Genomic DNA, 10,735 nt, shown 5'->3' on the forward strand with positions numbered 1-10,735 from the left:
TTAAAAGCTGCTCAACTCAACTCTTCTTCACTATGAAAGCCTTAGAGGGAAACTTGGTTAATTTTCCCTCCTCTTTGTTTTTCTAAGGTTGTCAATTTAAAAACATCTCTACTCTTTGGACATTTGCTTTGCTCTCTTTCATGTTTCCAACTGTAAGTTTTCTTTCCAATTATCTTAAACATGGTTCTGGTGCCACCTGACCTCCATGTTCTGAGCATTCATTGATGGGCTGAGATGGCAGGGCAACACAGCCTCTGCTGCTACCAAGGAGATGACTGGAACTGTTGATTCTATCACGTGGAATTCTCCTGAAAGTAATTGAGAAAGGGTAGAATCAAAACTGAGACTGTGGCAAGCATGGTTATGAATTGATGGAGGAGGAATAGACCAGTTAAGTGAACATAATGAGCTTTGGCCAATGAATGAATAGACCTAAAATTGAATGCTTGAAAGCACTGTTAAAACAAGAGGTAAGAACAGGATGCAATGCCAGTGTGCAACAACTTACCTCAAACAAAATTATATTGTGATTTCCCATTTGCCTAGGATTGGTAGTCAAATTTATACAAATCACTTTATTTAAAGCTCATAACTCAATGTGCTATACAGATCTTCACTTTGCAGATGAAAAAAATGAGTCAGTAAGAGATTTAATAACTTGCCCCAAATACATACTTTATAAGAGATAAAATGAGAATTGTAATAATAGCCAACAAATGTGCCATTGATTTAAACTATGTGTTCCTATATAATATAAAAACATAATTAAATACAATTTTAAAACATTAAGATAATGTTTGGGGCTAAGAAAATTAGAATGCTATACTATTTTTCAGAGTAGAAAATTAATTTACAATATCTGTGTAAAAATAAGTACTCTAAAACATGACTCTAGTTTATCTCTAATATAGCATTATGAGATGCAACTACAAAACTAACTATATAAAGTTAAATTTTGTCTTTTTCCCAAAAGTTCCTTTTCTTAGAGCACTTACTTGAGAATACTTGTAATTTTTTTTCCCTGTTCCTTTCACTGACCCTTTGAGTGTATGTAAATCTTTTCAAAACCTCCTGTCAGTTTTACAACTAGAAATGTCTCTCTACAGAGTCTGTCATCCAATAGCTTGAAATATAAACATCTAAGAAGACAGACCCCTACCTCTCTGTCATGGTGAATGTTCAGCCCAGGAAGCTGGTTTCAAACTGTACTTATGCATTTGTCATAAAACTACAGGGAGTTCGATTTTTCATCTAAAAAAGGCTGTTAATTAAAAAAATGGCCATTCCCATTGCAATTTGTCCCATTACAAGATGAATTTAGCATGAAAGATTTGTTGCAAACAGTGCTGTACAATCTGGATTGAATTCAAGTTATCAGATCATTGTTTTGAGATGATGTATGTAATGGATTGCATCTGCATGGGTAGAAATGATTTATTTCTGTGTTTACAATTTCATTAGTGAACTGTGATGTGATCCATTTCTTTCGTTCTTTTCTTTTTTTTTTGTTTTTGAGTCTAAATCTCACTCTGTCACCCAGGCTGGAGTGCAGTGGCATGCTCATGGTCACCGCAGCTTCGACCTGCTGGGTTTAAGTGATCCTTCCATCTCAACCTTCCAAGTAGCTGAAACCATAGGCATGTGCCACCATGCCCATCTGATTTTTAATTTTATTGTAGAGACGAGGTCTCGCCATGTTGCCCAGGTTGTTCTTGAAGTTGTGAGCTCAGGCAATCCTTTCACCTCCACCTCCCAAAGTGCTGGGATTGCAGGTGTGAGCCACCACACCAGGCGTGTAGTCCATTTCTTTAGTGGAATGTCTGTGATGGGCATTGCAGGCTGTTTAAATGCTTATTTAAACAGAGAAACTATTCAGTTCTTTTCTACATTTGTGGAGAAGAATTTATGGCAGGAGATCTTATTTTTTATTATTTATGTGACAATAATCATATTTTTCTTTGTATATGTTGTATGGCATGTAGGTTTCTCCCTTGAGTAAAATATCTCAGATTTTAACAACTCTCATGCTTTTCAGGTTATTGGTTTTTTTCTCATGTTGTAAATATGGCATGGAAGTTAATCTTTGTAAGTACTATGTGTTTTCCCATTTGAACTAATTTTGTTAGTCCTTAATTTTGTTAAGGAATTTGTTTGTTCAAAGTCTCCTTTGTAGTCATGAAGTCATGAGGCATCTTCTGCTTTGGGTAACACAATCAAAAACAAATAAGGAAGATTATGTTAAGTAAAAAGCTTGTGTACACCAAATAAGACATCAAATGAAAAGACAACCTAAGGGATAGGAGAAATATTTGCATAGCTAAGATGTTAACTTGGTGTCAGGTTAGTATCCAAAGTATGTGAAGTGTTCATATAATTGAATAAGAAAAATGTAAATAAAAGCAACCCAATTAAAAATAGTAAAAGATACAAATAGACGTTTCTCTAAGGAAGACATACAAATGATTAACAAGTTTATTTAAAGGTGCTCAACATTACCAATCATTAGGGACATGCAAATCAAAGGCACTAAAAATCATCTCATACCAATAGGAATGCTTTTATTAAAAGAATAAAAGACAAGAAATGTTGCTGAGGATGTGGAGAAATCAGAATCCTTACACAGCCTTTCTGGAAATGTGAATTGGTACAGTCATTATGGAAAAAAGTATGAAGTTTCCTCAATACATTAAAAATAGAAATGCCGTATGATCCAGCAATGTCACTTCTGGGTATATATCCAAAATATATGAAATGAATATCTCAAAGAGACATGTTTACTGTAGCATATTAACAACCGTGAAGACATGAAAACATTCACTGAGAAATGAGAGAATGAGGACAACATGGCATATATACACCTTTTGTGGAATATACGCCTTTTGCTCAAACATGGATGGATGCACCTGGAGGGCATTACTTAGTGAAATAAGCCAGACTTAAAAAGACACATACTGTATGATCTCATATATACGTGAAATGTAAAAGAGTCAAACTCACAGAGCAGAAGTAGAATAGTAGTGACCAGGAGCTGAAGACAGGGGGAATAAGATCCGATCATTGATGGGTTCAAAGTTTCAGTTACATGAGATCAAAACATTCTGGAGAGTCACTGTGCAGCATGGTACCTACAGCCAACTATACATACTGTAGATAAAAAATTTTCTAGGAGGCTAGATCTATGTAAAGTGTTCTTAACCCCAAAAATGAAATGACATAAACACCTAATAACCCAATAATACTAATAAAGATGGTGAAAGGAAATTTGGGAGATAGATATATTTGTTGCCTTGACGGTGTCAGTTGCATGGTGTATTTTTTTTTTTTTTGAGTTGGAGTCTCACTCTGTTGCCCAGACTGGAGTGCAGTGGCTGCTCCCGGCCACCACAGCCTCGACCTGCTGGGCTCCAGCAATCCTTCCACCTGAGCCTTCCAAGTAGCCGGAATTACAGGCATGCGCTACCACACCCGGCTGATTTTTTGATTTATTGTAGAGATGAGGTCTCGCTGCCCAGGTGGGTCTTGAGCCTGCGGGCTCGGACAATCCATTCACCTCAGCCTCCCAAAGGCATGGGATTACAGGCTGAGTCACCAAGCCTGGCTTTGCATGGTGTATATTAATCCTTGATGGTGACAGTTGCATGGTATATACTAATCCTCAAACTCATCAATTCATATATATGATGTAAGTGCAACTTTTTATACATCAAAGATACCTCAATAATATCATTTTGAAAGTGTCTAAAAAACTCAAGGTAATAGGCAAATATAACACATAGAGATAAAATATAAATATTTCCTGGATGATAAGGTGTGATAACTTCAGAAAAAGAAAGTCCCTATATCAGCTCTTACTGCAGACAGCTACAATATACCATATTCAACACAATCATGCCACCTCAAGTGTTTTATGTTTTAAGATGTCTTCAACGGGTATATGCATCTGAACAATTAGGACTATGCCTTATTTTTTCTAAAATAATGTTAATTCCTCCTTCCCACTGTCCCAGCCTATGACTTATTATAAGAGTTGTTTACAAACTTACCTGGAAGATATTATATATTTTAAAATATGCCTTTGGTATACAATTATACACATACTTACTCTTTGCTCCCTGTATCTGGCACAGAACTCCTAAACAGTTTGACTTTTTCAGACTAACATGAAACCCTTCTGACAACAGAACAGTTTATTCTGATGAATTGAGTCCTGGAAGGTCCCTAGATAGGTTCAGGAGAGGGTCTGGTCATCAGAGGAACCAAACATGTGATTAGAGGGTTAGAACAATGTGACCCATCTTCCTGCCTCCAAGAAAGGAAGGGAGAATGGAGAATGATCTCAATCACCAATGAGCAAAGACTTAATAAATCAAGCCTGTATAATTAAGCTCTCCTAAAATCTCTGAAGTAACAAGGCTAACAAGCTTCTGGGGTGGCAAGCCTATAAAGGTGTTTTAAGGGTAGTGGACCCAGATACCATAGGGTGAGGTATCCTACCCCATCTCCTTGCCCCTTGAATCTCCTCCATTTGAATACTTCTGACTTGTATCCTCTATAAGAAAACTAAACTCATGTATACAGTACTTTTCTGAGTTCTGTCAGTCATTTCAGAAAATTATCAAATATGCAAGAAATCACAAGATCTCCCAAATTTGTGGTCAGCAGAGTAAAAGCACAGATATCATGGGGATCCTGTTTGCTTCTGGCATCTAAAGTGGTGACAGGCTTGTGGGACTGAGCCCTCAATGTTTGGGTCTGCAATAAATCTGGGTAGTTAGTATCAGAATTTATCAGAAATGTTGTTCACCTAGCTTGTGTAGGAGAATTTTATCATTGCTTGATGTTGCAAAAAGACATACCTGATTCAGTGGACAACTCAAAAATACAGAAGAAATTCTTCCAATTTTTATGACTTATGAGATCCAATTTTGCATTGAAAGTAAACTGTTTAATGAAATGATCATTGTGGAATGAAGTAAACACACAAAGAGAGAAACTAGAGAGCAGGAATGGCCAGTAAAAAAACTCACAAGTAGGACATTTACCCTGTTGACTTTTATCTTATTTATTTATTTATTTATTTGCTTTCAGTTTTTAAGTGCATTTCCATCCAACATGGAAAACATGAAGCCACTGTATTTGCTTGGGCTACCATTGTTAGTTAAGTATATGTATTGGGATCAGATGAGCATGAAGACATATTTTACAGATATTAATCCTGAATTCCTCATGAATCTATTGGTATAGATGTTATCAAAACTGATGAGGTAGAGTGAAATAGCTGAGTTAAAAAGCAATAATAAATTCTAATGATTCAGGTAGAACATAATCTGCTCATTTCCTGGTAAGTAGAAAAAGATCCTTTAAGCATTTCATCACTTTCCTAATACTTTTTGAATAGTTACTAGTTAGAATGATAATGATTAGTGATAAGGGAGCTTAAAGGACATCCATCTTGTGCTCAAAGATTTTCAAGACCCAGTCAATTAATAAACTCTACCCTAGGTAATAATTGAAGAGTTATAATCCCTGCTTTAGTTAGATGATAGAGGCTATCAGATATAATGTCTTCCCTTAAGTCCTCTTGGATAATAGCAGAAGCAATCAGATCTACCTAACCTCCACCTTCTACCTTCAAATTTGCAAGTAAATCACACTGGGTGACTCTACTGTGGTCTCACTCACTGGCAGCCGGAATTCAGTTTTTAAGTGATAACTATAGAAAGTAGAGAAAGTTATTGCACAGTCAAATGTTACTTTCCCTGACCTCTCTATCACTGGGCATGACCCTGAATGTCATGGGAAAGCTAGAAACAGGAACAGTCCAACTGTGCAGAGCATTTCCTGTGATGACAGGCAGATGAGTTTTTAAGAGTAATCCTGTTCTGAAACTTGGAACCCAAATGTAAGAACTGAACTCCAGATAATTGTTTTAAGCAATTTTCATGTTAATTTTTGTTGAAACTATTCAGCCCAGAAAACTCAGTAAAATGATACAGAAACAAGGAAGCATGTTGAAGTCTGGAACAGGCCAGAAGGGTTGAGAGGGGGTGGGCATTTGATGGAATAAGTAGTAATGTTGGCTGAGAACCAGCTTGGCTACTGAGAATTTGTACCTCCCTGAGTCTGATAGGGAAACCATGAACAGGATGGAGAGTGTTTGACAATAAGGTGGATGGAGCTGTTACAGAAGATACTCCCTGATATTCTCTCTCCAGGGCGGAGACAGGCCCTCTCTGAGGCATTTGAGATACAAAGATTTTGAAGTTTTCTCATAATAGTTCACCAGTGTGATGGCAAAATAATAGAGAAAATATAAATCTAGGTTTTAATATTTACATATATTTTTTGGAATTTAGAGAGTGAGGACTCAGCAAAACCACCAGGAGAAGTGCACAAAGGATAGGGAATTCAACACAAGGAATCAGCAAATGCAAGTTTTAAATTATGCCTAATATGAAGTGATAGGAATGACATGTTCTGTGAGTAGAGAGGAACTGCTGAGTTTGAATATAAGAAAAATATATTACAGAAAAATAGAACAGAGATGAAAATTTTAGAAAAAGTAGTTACTGAAAATATGTAAAGGAGAAAACAAAGGTGAATGCCAACTTCAGAGAAAAAGAAGGGCAATCTCAGACAGGAATGGCATTTGTAGAATCAAGATGATACAAAAATTGTATGAGAGTTTGGTATACATTTCCAACTCAACTGAAGGAGTTTCATCAGAGAAGTGAGAAGAGAATAGTGTGGGATAATCAGGATGTTATATCAGGCCTGAAAGACCATGCTGGAAATTGAAAAATGATAGAATTTCAGTTTTTCTCTTTTGGGAAAAGGAAACATCAGAAGCAACAGTTATGGGAGCCAACTAAGAATTTAGTGGGAGCATGAGGCAGAGGAATTTACATTTAGAAATAAACCTTTTAGTACAAACTTTAAAAATACTGATAAGAAATGTAACTTTCTAAAGAAGACCTTTCAATGTGGTTAAAGTCTTATAGGTGATGGTAGACATTTTAAGTTATAAAAATAAATTTGATCTCATGTCCATTATGGAAATAATATGAATAAAATTATGAGAACAGAGAGTAATAAATTTCATATATGTACTATGCCTCCAGTTAAGATTTACCTACATGTAGTTGAAGATGGTTCTGGGAAGATACTCTGTTTATACAATGATAGCAAATATCTATAATTACGAATTATAGATAATTAATCTATAACTCAAAATTTTACAATACTACCAAATTAATTCACCAGGCTTAGCTATTTATTAATTTATAGATAAAAAAAACCATTTTTTCTCTTCCCCAGATTTTTCTAACATTCTGAGTACATGTGAGAGAGGATTCCTGCCAAACCAGAATTTGTTTATGAAAAATTGTGCATTTATTCTTTTTTTAATCAATATTTTTTATTATGATATTGTGGGGTACAGTTAGGGATTAGGTATACAAATATGCTTTGTTCAGGCACCCTTGTTGATAAGAGGTGTCTCCCATTCCCAGACAGATATTTACTACCATTAATCCCATCTCCCTTCCCCTCCCCACATAGTTTCCCACTACTGTCAGTCATTTTCTTATAGTATTACGTTGAATATTCAAGGTCCACTATATGAGTGAGAACATGTGATACTCAGATCTTTGTTTCTGTGAGAGATCACTCAGTATTATAGACTCTAGTTCCATCCAGGTTGCTGCAAAATTCATGATTTTGTTCTTTTTTATGGCTAGATAGTATTCCATCAGGTAGATGTACCACATTTTTTTAACCCAGTCCTCTTTTGATGGACAGCATGGTTGCTTCCATGTTCTTGCTATTGTGAACATTGCTGCGATAAACATACATGTGCAGGTATCTTTTTTATAGCGTGATTTGAGTTCGTCAGGGTATATTTCCAGTGGTGGGATTGCGGGGTCATATGGGAGGTCAATATTTAGAGCTTTTAGGAATCGCCATACTGTTTTCCACAGAGGTTGTGCTAGTTTGCACTCCCAACAACAGTGTAGGAGTGTTGTCTTTTCACAACACCCTCTCCAGCAACTGTTATTTTTTGAGTTATTGATAATTGCCATTCTGACTGAAGTTAGGTGGTATGTCAGTGTGGTTTTGATTTGCATCTCCCTGATGATTAGTGAAGTGGAACATTATTTCATGTGTCTGTTGGCTGCTCAGATGTCTTCCTTTGTGAAGTGTCTGTTCATATCTTTTGCCCATTTTATAATGGGATTGTTTGGTTTTTTCTTTTCAGCATGTATGAGTTCCTTGTAGATCCAAGATATTAGGCCTTTGTCAGACCTGGAGTTGGCAAATACTTTTTCCCAGTCTGTAGGCTGTCTCCCTGATCTCTTGATGGTTTCTGTGGCTTTGCAGAAGTTTGTCAGTTTAATGAGGTCCCATGTGTCTATCTTATCTCTTATGGCCTGTGGGTTTTGGGTTTTGTTCAGGAAGTGGATGCCAATTCCAATTTCCATGAGGGTATGTCCTTCATTTTCTAAGGTTCCTATGGTTTGAGGTTTTACATTTAGGTCTCTGATCCATTTGGAGTTAATTTTTGTGTATGGGGATAGATAGGGGTCCTATTTCAATCTTCTGTATGTGACCAGCCAGTTTTCCCAGCACCATTTACTGAATAGGTTCTCCTCTCCCCAGTGGTAGGTGGTGGAGGCTTTGTCGAAGATGAGTTGGTTGAAAAATTGAGGTTTTGCTTCTGGAATCTCAATTCTATTCCATTGATCTCTATGCCTGTTCCTATACCGATACCAAGCTGTTTTGATGATTGTAGCTTTATAGTAAAGTTTGAAGTCTGGTAATGTGATACCACCTGCTTTGTTTTTTCCTGAGGATTGTTCTGGCTAGTCTTGGTCACTTGTGTTTCCATATGAATTCCTGTGTTGTTTTTTCTAGGTCTGAGAAGAATGTTGCTGGTAATTTGATGGGTAGTGCATTAAATCTTTGGATTGCCTTAGGTAAGATGGACATCTTCACAATGTTGATTCTTCCAATCCATGAGCATGGGATGTTTTTCCACTTGTTTGCGTCATCTTTGATTTCTTTGAGTAGAGTTTTGTAGTTTTCATTGTAAAGGTCTTTCACGTTTCTGGTTAGGAAGATGCCAAGGAATTTCATTTTTTGTGGCTATTGTGAATGAAATTGTGCTTTTTATTTGGGTTTCTGTTTGTTCATTATTGGTGTAAAGAAATGCAATTGTCTTTTGCACATTTATTTTATATCCTGAGACTTTGCCAAAATCCTTTATCAGTGTAAGGAGGTTTTTGACAGATTCTCTTGGGTTTTCAAGGTCCACGATCATGTCATCTGCAAAGAGAGATAGCTTGACTTCCTCTTTTCCTATTTGAATACCCCTGATTGCCTTCTGTTCTCTGATTGCTCTAGCCAGGACTTCTAATACTATATTGAACAGGAGGGGTGAGTGGGCATCCTTGTCTTATTCCAGTTTTCAGGGGAAATGGATCCAGTTTTTGCCCATTTAGGAGTATGCTGCCTGTGGGTTTCTCATAGATGGCTTTTACTATTTTGATGTATTTTCCCCGTGTGCCTAGATGTTTGAGGGTTTTAATCAAGAAGGCATGCTGGATTTTATCAAAACCTTTTTATGCATCTAATGATATATTCATGTGGTTTTTGTTTTGATATCTGTTGATGTATTTAATTACATTTATGGTTTTATGAATGTTGAACCAGACTTACATCCCAGGGATGAAACCTACTTGGTTATGATGGATGACTTTTAAGATGTGTTGTTGAATCCGGCTCGCTAGGATCTTCTTGAGTATTTTAGCATCAATGTTCATAAAAGATATTGGCCTGTAGTTCTCTTTCTTTGTTGGTCTTTACTTGGCTTGGGTATCAATGTTATGTTAGCTTTGTAAAATAATTTGGGAAGAGTTCCATCTTTCTTCATCGCCTGGAATACCTTCAGTAGGATTGGTATCAACTCCTCCTTTAATGTCTTGTAGAACTCTGCTGGAAAGCCATCTGGTCCTGGGCTTTTTTTTGTAGGTAGTTTTCTTATTATGTAGTCAATTTCCTTGATTGTTATTGGTCTATTTAGAGTCTCAATTTCTTCTTGTTTCAACCTAGGCAAGTTATGTGATATCAGAAAGTCCTCCAATTCCTTGAGGTTTTCAAGTTTGTTTCCATACAAGTGTAAATAGTAGTCTCTAATGATCTTTTGTATTTCTTCAGGGTCAGATGCAACTTCATCTTTTGTGTTTCTGATTGTGTTTATTTGGGCTTTTTCTCTATTTTTCTTGGTCAGTTTAGTTAGGGGACCATTGATCTTGCTTATCCTCTCAAAGAACCAGCTTTTTGTCTCATTGATTTTTTTGTATTATCTTTTTGTCTTCTATGTCCTGGATTTGGGATTTTATTTTGGTGATCTGGATTCTTTTGCTGAAATTAGGGCTTCTGTGGTCTTGCTTTTCTAGCTTTTTTAGGTGGCTTGTTAGGCTGTTAATTTGTGATCCTTCCATTTTCTTCATGTGCGCTTGTAGGGATATAAATTGCCCTCTTACTACAGCTTTCATGGTATCCCAGAGATTTTGGTAAGATATTTCTTCATTTTCATTTGTTTCCAGGTGTCTTTTAATCTCTGTTTTGATTTCATCATTGACCCAGGAGTTGTTTAGCATCATGTTGGTTTAGTGTCCATGTCTTTGTAGCTTATGGGGGGACCTTGTTGGTGTCAATGTTTATTTTTATTCCA

This window comes from Carlito syrichta, unplaced genomic scaffold, assembly GCF_000164805.1.
Source record: "Carlito syrichta isolate Samal-C Ts95f unplaced genomic scaffold, Tarsius_syrichta-2.0.1 Scaffold309108, whole genome shotgun sequence".
In the NCBI taxonomy this organism is placed as follows: Eukaryota; Metazoa; Chordata; class Mammalia; order Primates; family Tarsiidae; genus Carlito; species Carlito syrichta.